Source organism: Frankliniella occidentalis, unplaced genomic scaffold, assembly GCF_000697945.3.
Source record: "Frankliniella occidentalis isolate FOCC.00 unplaced genomic scaffold, Focc_3.1 Scaffold127, whole genome shotgun sequence".
Classification (NCBI taxonomy): domain Eukaryota; kingdom Metazoa; phylum Arthropoda; class Insecta; order Thysanoptera; family Thripidae; genus Frankliniella; species Frankliniella occidentalis.
In genome coordinates this window covers 335,681-341,259 of record NW_026267254.1, presented here as the reverse complement: position 1 = coordinate 341,259, position 5,579 = coordinate 335,681, and the positions used below count along the sequence as shown (strand labels likewise).

Sequence of the window (5,579 nt, the reverse complement as noted above, 5' to 3'; positions counted from 1 at the left end):
AAAATAAATAAAGAGCGTCAATTTGCCCGCTACTCGTGGACTGGAGTCGGTCGACGCTTCCCGCCACTGTACTGCCTGTGCAGAGGAGAATTAGGCTCGAGCCACACGCGTGGCGGCGCAGGGCCGGCCGGCACCGAGCCGAGCCTCCAACTCACCCCCTAGCACGCCCCCTCCCCCTCCGGCTCGCGGAAAACGATTTGCACATTGAGTAATGCAAAATAAAAAGGAATTCCGCCGATTCCGATTGGAGTGGGGCGGCGCGGGTGGGGGGGGGGAGGTAGTATGGGGAGGTAGTGCTGCAGCGAGCCCTTACGCGGCGGCCTACGACGAGCACCTGTGGTCTGGCACGCGGGCCGTGGCGTGGGGGGGTGGGGCTGACGGAGAGCCGCGCGGAATTTGTGCCAGCGGGCGCCGCACCTCCCCCGGCCACGTCGTTCATTAGGGTCCGGAGGAGCAGCGCTGCCTATGATAACTACTGGCGGTACAAGGAGGGCCTCCGCCTCCAACCGGCGGCGACCAAGCGAGCAGGGGCCCTTCCCTTCCACAGTCCAGTGCTGCAATCTGTGATCAGGGGAGGTCGAGGAAGAGCAGGCCTCTATGCGCCTCGGCTGCCCTTAGCCCAGGGACCTGCGGGGGCAGGGGGGTCGAGGTAGTCCACTACTACACTACCCCTGCCCGGCCCCTCCCGGGGGAGGCTAAGATGCTGCTGCTGCTGGCCGGTGGTGCGGTGCGGCGGGCTGCCAGTGCTCTCCCCGGAGGGGGTGGCGGTGGGGCCACAGCCCGGCCGATCGCCGTCGCCCTGCCCCGCCAAGCCCCGCCTCGCCCCGCCCTCCCTGCGGGCGTGATGGGGCAGCCGATAACCCCGGTGCGGGGGTGCGGCGGGCGCGGGGTTGCACACCAGTCTCCGGAGGGGAGTATTGTCCCCGCTGGAGGGGCTCGCCCCCCCGGCAGAGGCCTTTAGAATGTGCCAGCCGAGCGGGGCCTCCCCGCGGTACACCCCAGCCACTCTTCGAGGAGAAAGTGTGTTTCTCTCCCTCGGCGAATCTCCCCCCCCCCCCTCTCTCTCTCTTTCTCTGTTTCCCTCTTTCTCTCTTCCCCTTTCGCGTCCAGAGGAACGTCCTCGTCCTTTCTCCCGCCCCTGCTCGTGGCGCAGCGGCGCATGGTAAAGTCAGCCGGAGTGGAAGAGGGCTAGCGGTGTAGCCCGCACAGCCCGGGCCGGCGAGATGTTGTGCGAGAAGTTTGACACGACACGACACGGCTCAGGTACAGCAGAACTGTACCGCCAACTGTCCGGTAGGCCGCAGCACCGCGCCGCCCGGCGCAGCCCCGCCTGGAAATGTCCGCAAATCTCAGCGCGGCCGCCCCGGGATTGGGTTGTCGCGCCAAACTGTCCGGAGCACAGCCCAGCCTGACGAGGCGGCACGGAGGTGACCTGTCGTCACGGAGGGGGAGACAAGGCCACCAGAGGGATACACATCCAACAAGCGGGGTAGCAAACAAACATGCGCAGGCTACATGGACGTAAGGTTTTCAGAAAGCAAAAAAAGTCGATTTGAAAATGACGTACTTGCAATAAATGAGTCAGGAGGTGGCAGGAGGTGAGCCGGAGCAAGAGAAAGAGAGAAGGAAGGGTGGGTGAGGAGAGGGCAAGAGAGGACGTACAGGCGAGTGAAAAGCTGAGTCGAGGGGGCGGGGGTCTCAGCAGAAGGAGCGGGGACAGGAAGAGAGATAGCGGCGCCGGAGCGCGACCTGCCCGTCGGCCGTCGGGGGTGCGCTGAGGCCGGTGCTGAGGCCGGTGCTGAGGCCGGGCGTAGCAGCCCGTATTAGCAGGCAGTAGCAGCCGCCCGCCTCCTCGACCTCCTCATCTTCCTCCTCCCGGCGGCCACCAGAAGCCTTTATGCAATCCCCAAATGAAATGATCCTGCAAGTAAATTTGCGCGCGCCACGGCCGGTTAAGCCTCGCCACGCCGCCTTGGCCACGCCGCCGCCATGCGCCTTCTGCCCCTCCGCGAAATGTATAATTTCCTTGGTCCTAATCGCCTTTACTCTGCATTACCCCGGCGGCCTCATCCCCCCGCCCCCTCTCCAACCACCCCCAGGTGCCTGGCTGCGCGGGATTACCCCCCAGCACCGCGCCGACAGTATCGCGATGACGCGTCGCCACGCTGGATTCGCGCGCGTTCGAGTTATGGCCCCCGGCGCAGTGTGAAAGACTCGTAAGCCCGTATGACACGTGAAATAAATTCCCAGTGGGACGGGCGTTCTGCTCCCGCACCGCGCGCTGCTGCCGCCGCGGTGCCGTCCCCTCCGCGTCACCCGCAATGCATCGCGCGCGTAAGCCCGCCCGAGCCGCCCACTCCAAATGGGAATCCGATGACTCGGCCGTTTTAAGTGTAGCGTCGCTTATCCCGATGGGGGAGAGAAGGGGCGGCTCAAGTGCGCTCAAACTGGTTGGCGACGGGCGTCCGGGAGGCGAACCTGCGAGGTGCAAAAGGGAGCCCTCGCGTGGGGACCGGTGGGGGAGAGAGGACGGGGATGAGGGGCGTAACTCAGTCTCTACGGCCACCCTCCGGGACCACAACTGGGGTCACCCTATGGAGCTATCTTCTTATGGGGCCACCCTATGCAACTCAACGAGGCTACCCTACAAGGCCACCCTACGCGAGACTACCGTACGAGCCCACCCTGTGGCTGTGGGGCCACACTGAGAGGCTACCCTGTGGGGTCACCCTGCAGGGCCACCCTGTGGGGCCACCCTGTGGGTCCACCCTGTGGGTCCACCCTGTGGGTCCACCCTGTGGGTCCACCCTGTGGGGCCCCCCTGTGGGTCCACCCTGTGGGGCCACCCTGTGGGGCCACTCCGGGCTGGGCGCCACGCGCCGTGCAGAGATAGGCATCGCCCAGCCATTCGTGCTTTCGCAATTCACCCTGCATCCCCCCCACATCCGCCCAGTGTTAGCATTTTAATTGGGCGGACTTTGACGGGGCATTAATGCGCAAGGGCCGCTGCCGCCGCTACCACCGCCACTGCCGCGGCTGCTGCCGCTGTCCCCGCGAGCAGCGCGCGGCGCACGATGGGCTGCCGACCCGCCGGGCGCGCCACCAGACTAAATGACCGCGAGGCGGCTGAAGAAAGGAGAAGAATTTGCGCGCGAAATGCTGGCGCGGAGCGTGAGAAAAAAATACAAAGAATGAAAAAATAAATAAAGAGCGTCAATTTGCCCGCTACTCGTGGACTCGAGTCGGGCGACGCTTCCCGCCACTGGACTGCCTGTACAGAGGAGAATTAGGCTCGAGCCACACGCGTGGCGGCGCTGGCCGGCCGGCACCGAGCCGAGCCTCCAACCCATCCCCTAGCACGCCCCCTCCCCCTCCGGCTCGCGGAAAACGATTTGCACATTGAGTAATGCAAAATAAAAAGGAATGCCGCGGATTCCGATTGAGCTGAGCGGCGCAGAGTGGGCGTGGAGTGCCGCAAGGCGCGAGGGGCTGTTGATGGTGTGGGCCGCGCTGTGGTCCCCACCCCAGCCGGGGCCCGGGGGGGCCACAGGCAGCCGAAGGCCCCTTTATGGACACTCTCTGCTCCATGCCGCCGCCGGGAGGAGCGGCCGCCCTGGGTGAGATGCCCATTTCCCGGGGGATTGGCGCCCACAAGCCGCGGCCGTCGCCCCCAGGTCGCCCCCAGGTCGCCCCAACGGCGCATCACGGATGCAAGACCAAAGGAGGCCGTCCATTCCACTTCCGCGCCGTCAAGGTGACACTTATTCGGCCGCGCGGATGGAGCCGGCGGGACGGGGCAGGGCGCCAGGCGCCACACAAGGTCCAGGAGGGATGAGTGGCGATGCACCACTGTTGGGTCGCATTCACACAGGAGTTTTAATTGCAGCTGAAATTGGTCATCCTTCGGGCGGCTCACTAGAAACACCAGGTGGCGATCTCTCCTCCTCACTTTCATGGTACGTCAGCACGGGACAGGCGGCAGTACGTCGGTTGCGCCCAGAACACGCATGGCGACAGTTTTAAGTGGACACCACGGCAACGTTATGTCCAAACTTTTACAGACGGTTAAATCGCCTCGAGTCGGTTATGACACAGACACATTGTCACGAGCACAAATTTACATTCGTCACCAAGCGTGGCCCAAGGAGGTGACGTGTACGTCACACGGGTTATGCATTTCCCTACAAAGTTCCTCTTCCCTGGCCACTGCGGATGCTTCGCGGTGTCACGAGGCAACGCGACGCGACACCCTGGCGCGACGCCATGGCGGCCTGCGCCGTGTTGTGCGAGCCGGCTACCCGCACCCTCCCGCCGTGTGCAAACGGGTCTGCACATCTCTGAAACCAGCAGCCGCAGCCCCAGGGGAGCAAGGGGCGGTACGGGCGGTACCAACCGGACACCGCTGTTACTAAGTTGTCTCCATATTACTACTGCAGCTAAGTGTACCCCCCCCCCACACATACACACAAACCAAATTAATTTTCACTGCTTCAGTGTACCATCTGAAAAACGCCACTGCTGCCTATTCTGAGGGTGTCTTTTTTAAACGTGTAGCTTTTCCACCCCATATCATTTTATTGAGAAAGGAGAACACGTTAAAAGCTCTTTTATGTCTCGCGAGCCACATACAGCTCCGGCCTGATCGTCCGCCATTCTCTCTCCCCCTTGTAGCCCCAGGGGGATGCACCAGCCGAAGATCAGCCCGCGTTGTAGCGTGCAAAAGGCCTTGATACACAGTTCAATGATACGGTTTCGGTACTGATTTAAATTCGCACGAATACCCATATGAGCCAGATGAAATATTTGAAGGTAGATTTTTAACATTTTCATGCAGCGAAATCGAGACACTACACTCTAAATGTCTAAGGACAATTTTTGTAACTAGCACCGGACTTCTGTGTGCATAACTAGCTCAGATACAATATTGTAACTACCAACACACATTTAGTGACTAGCAAGTCACAATATAGTATCTGATTCCAGTTATGCACGCAGAAGTCCGGTGCTAGTTACAAAAATTGTCCTTGACATTTAGAGTGTACTCGGGGTATTTATTTTGTGGGAGTGTAAAGGGTGGTGCCGTTTCGTCTGAGGAACCGCCTGACAGCCGACGGCCATCGCGCGGTTCCTCTAATCTCTGCTCTAAAAGGAGATGGACCATTCTCCCTAAACGTGTTGGTATCTCTGCCGGGTGGCGGCTGGCCGAGCACGCAGGGCGCAGCCTAATGCTGGGGGTCACGGCCTCCCCGCCGGATCCCTCCGAATCCCTTCCGGTCGCGTGTCCCTGCCCGTTACAGTGGCCGCACCCTCTCCTAGACAGCGCCCCAACCGCTTCCCCTCCCTTTCTGTTTTTGCTGTTCGTTTTACTGCACGGCACTGCCCTGCGAACCCACAGCATTTGAACCACAACTGGTGGCACTATCGCAGGTGACGCCAAGCTTACAGTAAAATACGGGGTTGGCTAGCGTTTGATCTTTCTAAAGAATGCCACCGTTAAGTAACTCACTCTTAAAAATTACAGAATTTCACGAAGACTTTGTTGTAAAAAAACCCTGCAGGAACTCCGTGATTTTTGTTTT

The 5,579-nt window shown here is 61.1% G+C and overlaps 1 protein-coding gene across 1 annotated transcript in view; it reads left to right on the top strand.

The window, feature by feature from the left end:
• Positions 1-5,579, top strand: part of LOC127748712 (aquaporin-like) — a gene marked incomplete in the record, with an annotated part of 46,780 nt that overhangs the window by 10,951 nt on the left and 30,250 nt on the right.